The 11,107-nt window shown below is 50.6% G+C and overlaps 1 long non-coding RNA gene across 6 annotated transcripts in view; it reads right to left on the bottom strand.

Annotated features, from left to right (window-relative positions):
* The window catches only part of LOC107527918 (uncharacterized), a 766,921-nt gene that overhangs the window by 19,502 nt on the left and 736,312 nt on the right, over window positions 1–11,107 (bottom strand). The window lies entirely within an intron of this gene.

Raw genomic sequence — 11,107 nt, forward strand, 5'->3', positions numbered from 1 at the left:
TATTGTTTAGCTCAGCCCATTAGACTCCCGGCCTTGAGAAAGGTGCGATAACGTGGCGGCGATGAAAGCAGAGGGCGCTTGTGAAAGTACCTGGCACAGTGCCTGCGCCGCGGGAAACGTCCTGTGACAGCTCCTTCATTCGTTCGCGGGCTCCCTCATTCATTCAGGGCATGGCGAACGCTCCGGACACAGAACTGCTCCGCGGCAGCCGCCCTCTGAACTGCGTCAGGTGTTGGGGGTTCAGGCGTGAGAGGCCCTAACGTTTGCTAAAACAGTTCCAGAGGGACGAAGGCCATGCTCTGAGCACCTTCTGCATTCAAAGGGCGGCACTAGGAGCTTCACACACAATTAACCACCTGGGAGTGAGGTATTATTATTACCTCCTTGTATTCTTCTTCTTTTATTATTATTATTATTTTTAATCCTTACCTGAGGATATGGTTTTTACTGATTTGAGGGAGAGGGAGAGGGAGAGGGAGAGGGAGAGAGAGGCCCCCTTGTATTATTTTTGATGCTGGTTATAAATTGACAGGCCCGAAAGTCATTCCTCCAAGACGCTCCTCGTCGTGAAGTAAAATATTTCTTAGGGACTCCTGACGGGAGTGGATTTCTTTGCCCAGTTCCTGCCCGCCGTGCAGGTCCTCGATTAAAGCTGCTTTATTAGAGGGCTTTCCCCGGCCCGGCCGAATGCACGTTACGCCCCCGCTGTACTTTCTCTTAGGCTCTGCACTTTTCCCCTGCAGGCCTTACTACCACCTGTAGTCGGGTATTTATTGCGGGATCAGCCCTTTAACGTCTGTGTCCCTGAGGACACCGTAAGCTCCAGGGCAGCAGGGACCATGCCCATTTTGCTCGGTCCTCTGCCTCTGGTCTCTCGCGCAGTGCCTGGGACCGAGGAGGTGCTCGAGAACATTCGCCGAGTGGTTATTAACACCGCGCTATTGATCGCGAAAGTGTAGACGGTCCATGAGTTGCTTATTTTTTTTACTTTGGATTCCACTGCATAACTTCCGAAGCATCGTGGCCTCGCTAGGGACTTCCATAGGGCCCGCGACTGGATGATTTTGGGGGTTCCGTGGGCTGGCTGGAAAGAAGGGGACAGGGGCAGTCGGTTGCCTTCGCCCCCAAGGGCGGCTTTGCCGATGGGGATGAGAGAAAACGGGCTGAGCTCAAAAAGTTCACACAGCAGACGAGCCTGGGAGGCGGGGAAAGGCTCCGCGTGGGAAGAGGGCGACCCCCGCGTCTTCCTGTCCTTCCTTCCTGTCTCCCCAGGAAGTGTCAGTCAGGGATGCTCAGGAAAGTGTCGCCATGGTAACCTGCACTGGCTCTTCCCCTCGTGGGGACACGCGCCCTCATGTGCCCCAGCTGTCCCCGTGCCTGGTGGAAGCGGGCAGCCACTCGGAGGTTCCAGACGCATCATGGAAAATCCGGGACCGACAGTGTCTGCGAGGACAGACTCAGCGACAGCGTGTGGCGGGGAGTCAAGCCCAGAATGCAGCGGAGCCTGTTCTTGAACTAATTAAAACTTAATCCACTAAAGACATTTCCTTGATAATTTGGGAACTCTGTCTTGACTTTTGCAAGTTTCAAAGAGCCTCGGAAATAGAGGATGCTGCTGCTATGTTTTTGTACTTTTCCCTGTGTATTAGATTTCATACGCCCCAAAAAAAGCATTTTTTAAAAAGGGACTCTGGATAGAGTAACCCTATAATTTATCATCCAAACTGGGACACTCTGGAGGGTGAAAAGAAGCGCTATTAATAATTACCCAGGCACAATAGATATACGCTGGGTGGTCCCGGGCAGACTGGGATGTGCGGTCAAGACAACTGGAGGGCCCAGGGACAGATCAAATGCATTCACGGGGCGGAAAGACTCAGGGGTCAGGGCTGCACCTGTGGCACCCCGTCTCCCACAGTGCTCGGCATACAGTAGGAGCTCAAACTTACTGAGTAAATGCAAAGTTGTCCTGAGTGTGCTTTCTGAGCAGAAACTGATGGGGGGCCACGAGGACAGGGGAGGCCGCGCAGGCCCCGCAGCGACACTGCCCCAAGTGGGCGGGCCCCCGATGCAGAAGTGTATGTGCACCGTCCGCGTACCCGTTCCCCGCTGCCAGCAGTCCCCTGCTAACTGTGGACACACCCTTAGGGGGAACGCAAAGCAGCTCGCAACACTGCATGCACATCCTCTGCTTCCACAGTTTGCTAACATATTTATGGGCCCTAATTTCCTAAAATGCACCCTAATTTCATAATATCTGTGTATAGAATGTCACACTTTGGGGTCTGACCGGTAAAAACGACCTCCTCAGGGTTCCCTTCTGGGTCAGCCAACGTGCCGGTGCGGCCTGGGGCCTGGGCACCCGGGCTGGCCCGCCCTTGTTCCCGCCCTTCCTCCAGGGCCTGCTGCTCCTTCTGGGAGAGCGAACCGGTCCGCTGACCCCTGGGGAGCAAGAGGGCATGTCCAGCTCTTTCAGGGGTTATGGACACGCCGAGCGCCACCAGAGCCCATGCCTCTAACGTGGAGGCGGGCGGGCCTGGGGCCTGGCCGCGTCTCCTCCGCCCACGGTGAACCTCGCCGGGAGCTGCCCGGCCCGTGCCCTCCTTCCTCCTGCCCGCCGGGCGCTTCGTCTTCCTCCCGTGTCTTGGGAGAGATCCGTCTCTTCTGACAAAGTCAAGATTCCAGGCCGAACTTTCCCATGCCACCGTCCCTCAAAATAGCCCGAGCCGGGCTGTATTTATAGCCGTGTGAGACTCTAATGGGCCAATTTGTTTGAATTTCCACTGCTTTTGTGTCGCACGTCCCCCTCACCTGTGGGCAGTCGCCTCGGGCCTTTATTGATGGGGTGTGTTAGGGGAGAGGGGCCGTGTTCAAGATGGTAGCTGCATAGAGACGGGGGCTGTTTTGCATATTTACTGTTCTTTAAAGCTGGTTGTTTTTTTTTTTTTGAGAGAGAGAGAGAGAGAGACAGAGAAAGAGGTTTCTGTAAGTAGCCCGGACAATGAGAACAAGACCGGCTGTATGCCAAGCACGGGATCCCGGCCAAAACACATATCATTAGCTTGGACCAGCTATAAGCAAGGAAATGAGAAACATATGTTGGAGAGCAAGGTTAGGAGTGAGAGACTATGGGTCAGTGACAGTCACCCTAAAACTTTTCCCTTGTTCTTCAGCTGTGGCCTGGCGGTGTCAAATGTCATTTCCACGGCCTTGATTTCTCATGGTGGGGCTGCTTGTGTGTTTTTTGCCTTTTTTTTTTTTTTTTCTTTTTCTTCCCTCCCCCTGCTGTTTCCTGATGGGAGCTTTTTTGGGGAGGGGAAAGGACAGCAGGGAGGGACGGGTTCGCCTGGTAGGTTTTTTGGGTGTGTTTTTTTTTATCAGATCTGGGAAAAGCACAACCTGGTTTCCCGTGATGCCCTCGGAAATGCCTCACTTTCTCCGAGTGGACGGCGCCCCTCCGTTTGCGATCTGGACTGGTTGAGGCAGGAAGGAGGGGAAGGCTGTGAGAAAGCATGTCTTGCTGCTTCTTTCTGGAATATAATTAGACGCGCCTCATTACCTCACGCCCAAGGACTTTTGTACTTTTTCTGGGCTGGGTTTCCTGAGATCTTCGGTGGGCTGCTGCTCGTGGTATCCCCCCGCATTTGATCATATTAGCAGTTATTTTTTCCCTGGCACATTTGTCCTCTCCTGTCCATCCCCCCGAGATATCTGGAGTTGATTTGCTTGTCCGGAGGCCCCACCCAGGGAGTCGGCCGGGCCTCTGGCTCCGCCAAGGGCCTGTGTTCCTTCAGCTCTGCCAGGTTCCCCTCTCCTCCGCCACATTCGTTTGCCTTAAAGTTTTCCCCGGACGGTCTGCTAACAAGGCCGTGCTCTCTTCCATTCCAGGGTCGAGGCCTCTGTTCTCTATAAAAGCCAGATGAAGGACTGCATCGCAGGAAACCCAGAGGCAGTCCCCGGAGAACCAACTGTGGCTACTGTTCTGCAGCCGAGGACAGTTCCAGGCGGCCGCCGGGAAAACTCGCCAGGCTCAGCTTCGGCCAAAGTCACAACACAGCCACCGGTATACCCGCTGCTCCCCTTAAGGAAACGCCGCGGGAGTGGGAGCATCGGGCTGTGGCAGGCCCGGGGGGCAGAGAGCTGAAGGGACATGTTTCCCCATGAGTCCTCCCTGACCTTCGTTCTTTTAAGATTTAGGGAATGGTGTTGGGGGGTGGGAACCATTTCAAATAATTAAAACATTCGGTCCCTGTTTATCCTTTGCTTCCTTCTTTGGGCCTTGTTCAGAAAGTAAACTTTGCTCCGAGTTTCCGGGCTCCGAAAATTCCCGAGTGTGTGAGTGTCCTGAAGGCCTTGGGCAGAGTGAATGATTGGCTTGAGGTTAGCGGGACCTGTTCTCCCCAGGTGAGCCATCTTCACAGTTTAGTCTTCATTTTTTTTTTTTTTTTGTAACTGCATTTTCTGGTAGCAGGTTCTGTCTCTCTTCTTTGCACAGTGAAATTCTCTGGTTCCAGAAGGAAGCCTTACTTATTGACTATTCCTAAGTGCTCAGTGAATAGGAGGTGCGTTGTGTGAGTGACACGTGTGTGTCCATTGAACAGAAAAACATAAGCGGAATTAGGGCAGCCAACCCACAACACATTGGCAATGGGTATTTGATTCTTATATTGACAGAGAGGCAGGATCCTGGTTAGGTGCCTGGAAATCTTCCAGTTACAAGATCTCTTTCTCAACTCTCTCTCCCTTCTATTTCGCAGCAGGCCGCTGGTATCGGGTTTGAGCCCACGCGTTTTCTTTCTGTGTCCTCACTGTTTGGCTCTGTCACTCACCTTTCAAATCTCAAGGCGGCCAAAACATGCCTTGAATCCACCATTTCCAGCCATCCTCTCTACCACCTTCCTGGCCCAGCCACATCTACTCTTGCCTGGAACCCGAAATGCCTTCTAAATGGTCCCTCTAACTCCCTCTCTTGCCCTATTTTAGTCCAATCATCAATGAGCAGCCAGAGGGATCATTAAAAAACCCCAAATCAGGTGAATCCCATTTCCCTGCTGAAACCCTTCTGGTCCCTACCTACTTCTCCAACTTGGTACTGAGCTGTCTCTCCTTGGGCATTTTCCTCATCAGATGAGTGGGGGTGACAACGATGCCCACGCATAGGGTTGGGAGGGGCAAGTGCCTTAACACCCATAAAGCGCCTATGCCAGGGTCTGACCATGACAGTTGCTCAAGAAATGGAAGAGCCATTCACAGTTTACTTCTTGGCGTTTGTCAAGGACTCCCCTGCTTCAGGGCCTTCACGAAAGCCTCTGTCACTCACCTCTTTCTCTTTGTGTGGCTGGTTCTTTTTTACCCTTCAACTTCCAGTTACTGTTAACCCCTTAGAGATCTTCTCTGACCAGCCTATCCAAATTGATTCCCATCGCTCTAACCCCTAGTCCCATTAGTTCCTCCTGTAACACCCTATATGTTTCCTTCATAGCACTTTTTCCAACTTGTAATGACATATTATTTGTTTACCTAAGCGGCAGGGTTCTGTCTGTGTCGCCTCATCTAGCTCAAGAAACATTTGTGGAATGAATGTGTAAATGAATGAATCTAACTCCTTACCTTTCCTTTTCTAATACCAGAGCCACCCCCAACCCACTCTCTCTCCCATTCTTGTGATCCGAGCCAGGCTCCTCTCTCCAAATCCTGTATTTATTTTTTCTCTCACCCTCTTGCCAATATTGACCATGGTCTCTTGGCAATCGAAATTCTCTGAATTATCTAGGGACTGTCCCATCCCTCTCCTACTACTCCCATCTTCTCTTGCTTGTGGGCCAGTTTCTCCTGTGAGAGACTCACACTTTCGTTTATATGTAAATGATAAATAATAGAATATGTAATGCCCAGAGTGAGCCTGATGACTAATACCCCCACATATGCCAAGTTAGAAGGGTTTGGGAATGGACTAACCCATCATCTACCATCAAGAGATCGATGTCTATGCAATTACTTTGTGAATATCCAAGATCAGGTGTCTCACTGCCCTACCGGAAAGCCTGAAGGGACAGTAGGAAACCAGGTAGAGGTGAAATCACAGTTACTATTTCTGATTCTTTTCACCAATCACTGTGTGTATATATTGTGTTATATAGAAGCTCCGTAACGAGAGCTACGAAGGGGTAACCTGACCTGTCCTCACGAATAGCTCTCTCGTAGCCAAGAACACTAAGATGGAAAATGCCTCGACTGAATTTTTTATTATTTATTGATAGCTTGTCTTTTTTTTTTTTTTCCTTAAGCCTCCCCGTGCACTTTGCTAATTACTTCTCTGGAAATCATTTTCCTTTACCACTCACCAGAATGCTGCCACCTTTGGGAAAGAATGTGGTAGTGTGATGGAATGTAGGCTTGGTAAGAGCTAGGCTTCCAGAAAGGTGCTGGTCCAGCCCCGCCCTACAGTCTCATGCAATATGAAGGCAATGATGCAATCACAAGAAATAGCACAAGACTTGCATCACAGCCATTCTTTTTGTCCAACAGAATAAGCACAAGGATAGCTGCCGTCATTATTTCATCCCTGGCCCCCCTGGATTTGCACCGTCAGCGTGACCAAGTCACGGAAGCAAGTCTATCAGCATGTGTGAGGCTCCCTCTTCCATTACTGGGCTCTGCAGGTGAGATCTGTATATCCCCTGGACGAAACTGTTCAGTGATTGGAGTTATTAGGAGAAGCCCAATTAGTAATTCCTTTAAGGAGAAAGTAAAGATCTCTTCCACTATATGCAAAGGAGACTCCACTGGTTCATACATGTTTGGATGGGTAGCTGATAAATGGGCTTTATTACAAATGAATTTCCTAGAGGGAACCTGGGGGACGAAAGGGAATGCTGAGGGAAAAGGGCAGGGAGAAATGTTTCTTTAATACAATATATATCATCTTACCTGCACCTTAAGTTTAGAGATTACCTTTATTTGAGAGAATATGAGACATCACGTATACAGTGCTGCAAACCTCAAGAATACAGGTACTCTTACTTTGAAGAAGGAAAGAATGGGTTCACAGATGACATCTTCCCCCCCAAGTACAGAAACTCGAAGGAGAGCGAGCGCTGCCATATCGCCATTCCAGAGCTGCTGTGTTTCCCCACGTCTCAGGCCAGGCCAAACGGATGTTTCTGGTATTAGCCTTGAATCACAGAGGCAGCCAAGTTCTATTTAACTTGACAAAATGAATGTGGACTGAGTGTCTACTATGTATAAAAAATGCGAAAGGCACGGGCCTTGTGCTCGAGGAATAAACAGCTATAACTAAATTTAATGGAGGCACTATTGAAGAGAGCCCCGAGAAAGGAAGGCTGACCATCAGCGGTGACGGCGTCGCTGCGGAGGAGCTGCTCTGGAGGGGGGCCGCCTGCCCAGAAGACAGAGAAAGGCCCAGCAGGAGAACCGGGCCGCTTCCCGCGGGCAGCAGGGAGCCCTTCTCGCTGGCAGAGGCTTCGTCTATCTGTAGCCCCCACCACGGGGTCCGAGCTTTACCCTCTGGAGCAATCTAAATTTTTTTGATCCCTCTGGCACACACCTCCCTTCACAATTCGGAATCTGAATGACATTTTCCTCCCTTTTCCCAGTACCCCTTCCCCCAGGGATTCCTTTCCCTTCCCCTACTTTAGAGTAAATACCCCAATTTCTTCAACTCTTTCACCCAGGGCACGATTCCCCAGCCCTTCACTATCTGGGCATTTATCTCTCGACACGTTCCACTTCAGTCCATCCTCACACACACGGCATCGAAAACAGGACAATGTCGGCGGCTCCTTCCCTTGTGATCCATCCATTTACCTCGCCATCCCTCCCTCCATCCCCCCCACTCCACAGGTGACACTGAAATAAGCTTCTGTGATAATGAGGAGCTGTTCTAGTTATTTAGGGGGTAAGAAGACTGAAAACTTCAATGAGAGTCAAGTCTAGTGAGATGACTGGGGGGAACCACGCTCATACCAACACAACCTAAGATTTCATTAGTATTTTTGGCAGCCATGAGTCACACGGTTAGCACCTACTGAGCTTGTGGACACCTAAGCTTCCAAGATAGTCTCACAAAACGCATTTAAATAGATTTCCCTTGTTTGGTGCCTTGGCAATGAATTGATTTTTGGAACCAAAGTTCAGAGCTTCACATTGATCTTATCCTTTTAATTTTCAGCCCAGCATTTCAGTTCATTGAGATCTTTTGGGAATCCAGACCCCTGTCCTCAACATCGAGCCTTTCCTTTCAGTTCCCACCTGCAAACACAAGTGGCTTAGCCCAGAACCTGAGAGCACATCAAGACACCTTTGCTTCCACCTGGCTCTGGCTCATTTCTTTATCTTGGCCATCAAGGAAATCATCTTCAGTCAGATGTGATACTGAAATCAGGATACTGTGTGCCCACAGAATTTTTTAAAACCAATTTACTGGTATGAATACTAAATAAATAAATGCATTAATAAAAAGTAGAACCGAGTACCAGGCCTTATTCAACCCCATGTTTACAGAAGGATCAATCTGCTAATGTGGAAATTGGCAGCTCCAGAAGGTTTGAGAAGGAAGATCTCCCTGCTCAACTGGGAGATACTAAATCAGTGGATTAAGTCTCCAAACTGTCTCTGGGGCTAGAGAGAATAGCAGTGTTCTTTATAAGCATCTTGGATTTCTACTTTTAAAATGAAATCCACTGGGTCCTATCAGTCTGTGGTTTGTCTGCTCTGGTTTTTAGCAAACTCTAGATGGGGCTGCACTGTGATTGGTTAGAACACTCTGCTCTTCGGAAGGGGGAGCCCACTGACCCCTGACCACAGCTGGTCATAGACGGAGTGTCAGAGGCGGACCAATTACCTAAGAGGACTGAGAGAAAAAAATCAAACAGAGGCCGGGCACAATGAGGGGGAAAAACACACAGCAGGCCCAGCTTTAGTTCCACTGCTTGAATTACCACTATGTCAATAGAAGGTGATAAATCAAGGGAGATATTTACTGATTAAAATTACAGACTCCTACGGGAAAAACTGTATAAACAGATTGGAGAACAAAGCCTTCGGGGACTGAGCCCAGCTGAATCCATCCAGGCTTTGGCCGGTCATTTTTGTTTCTAGCCAACTCTTGGACCCAGGGGTCACCGAGAGAGCAAGTTGCTCCATGAAATCAGACTTGCTGTGCACAGATCCAAATAGTTGCAGGGGAAATTTAAAGCCATGTTGGGAAGAGACTCGGGACTCAGATCCATTCATGAGGGATCTTGCTCTTTCTTATTTATTTATTTAGCTTTTACTCTCATGTCTGGTCTAGACTTACTAGAAGGATCCAGAACACCTGGTCGGCATGCACTGCCTGCCAGTGGCGGTCCTGAGGTCGCAGGTGCTGAAGGCAGGACAAGAGGAGACGTGAGTGGGCACGATCACTCTCCAAGAGGTTGGAGGCTGGTAACGGGTGCCAGTAAGCCTTCTGTGCCAACCCACTTTGTCGGTCATGTCTGGCCTGCCTGTGTTGATGCTCCCGGGGGGCGCCAAAGCTCGGCTCTGCCATCCTGGTCTCTCCGGGTGTGTCTCAGGGTCAATGTCATTCTGCTTCTTTACGGGGGCTGCTTCTGGAGTAAGAGAGGTGCCTTTGGGAGCTTGGGAGTGACTTGTACAAGGAGGTCTTTGAAGCAACGCTGCAGTCTACTTTCCAGAGCCCTCCTTTGTGCTAGGTCTGCCTGTGGGAGTGAGGCCACCACCTCGAGCCACTGTTCCGATGAGGGGTTACACCTGATGATGGGTTACACCTGATGGCCGGGGGGGGGGGGGGGAGCCTACATGGGGCTGTCGAACATCACCACTGGCTCCATTATTTACAAAGCGGTCTCAGGCTTACATTTTGCCCTCGGAACCCAAGTTCCATTCCTTTCCTTTTGTGCCCTCGGCGATGAACATTCGTTCATTCAGAGGGAATTGGGCAAAAGTATTCCGGGGTAAATCGGCTTTGATGATCCGGAGGAGGGAGACGATCATGGCCGGGCGTTTTTGGGGAATTCGTGCAGGTGCCCAGCCGGAACGAGCTCATGTGCTGCCTGCCAAAGTGCGCGGACGCGGGGTGGAGTCCACCTGGAGGGACAAGTCACTTTTTCTTTCTTTGCAGGAGAAGCCAGTCATTCAAGCATGCGGCCCACAGGCTTTTTTGTCTGTCTGCCCACTGGGGGAGCTTTTTCTAACTACCTCCCCCTCCCCAGAGGGAGAGCCTTTTTCCTAAATGGCACAAAGCTGCAGAACAGGTTGGACAAGGCCCCGATGCTTCCGGCCTTTTCCTCGGAGCCGGGAGGAAGCGGAGGTGAAGATTCCGGCTAGAAGTTTATGCTGTACCTTTGAAAGGGAGCAGTGAGTAACGAAAAGCCTGTATAATTAATTATCCTGGCTCGCTCTCCCGCTCTTTCGCAACTAGGTTGCTGTAAAAGCCAGGTGAGTGCTCCTTTGTTTGTTTTTTCCTCTCTGAAGGGAGCTGTCGAGTATTCTCTGCCTGGGTGAACTCCTTGTCCGGGGGTGTCCCCTGAGCCCCTCTCTCCACGAGGGGCCTTGGAGACGGTGGAGGTCGTGGCTCCGACGTCACACACTGTCTTGAGTTCTGGGAAACTCTGAGACATCCTTTTTTTTAATACATATATATTTATTTTTTCTTAAAGCAAGTTATGTTCACAGCTGCTGCGCGTGACTGCTCTGCCCCTTGGAGCCTCCCCTGGTTTCCGGCGTGTGCGCCTGTCCCCGAAGGGGCGCACGGGCCTGGGGTGAGACGGGGAGGCATTAACCACGATTTCGCGAGCCGAGAAGGCGAACGCGAGGCTGCAAACCGTGGGGGCGCCCTGATCCCGTTCCTGCGCTCTGCTCGCTGGGAAAAAAAAAAAAAAAATCTCCCTCTGCCCTGGAATAGCGTGGCCTGGAGGCCTTTAAATTAAAACCAGTTGTGAAACTGGCAGCAATTTAGAACCTATGCCAGCGCATGAATGTGTAAGGAGCAGGGCCTCGGGGAGGCAGGTCATGTGTCTGTAATTCAGAGGCCTGCTTTGTCTCCTCGCTTTTTACGAAGGCCAGCCTGTGGCCTAGCGCTTTTTCT

Source organism: Miniopterus natalensis, chromosome 18, assembly GCF_054644295.1.
Source record: "Miniopterus natalensis isolate mMinNat1 chromosome 18, mMinNat1.hap1, whole genome shotgun sequence".
In the NCBI taxonomy this organism is placed as follows: Eukaryota; Metazoa; Chordata; class Mammalia; order Chiroptera; family Miniopteridae; genus Miniopterus; species Miniopterus natalensis.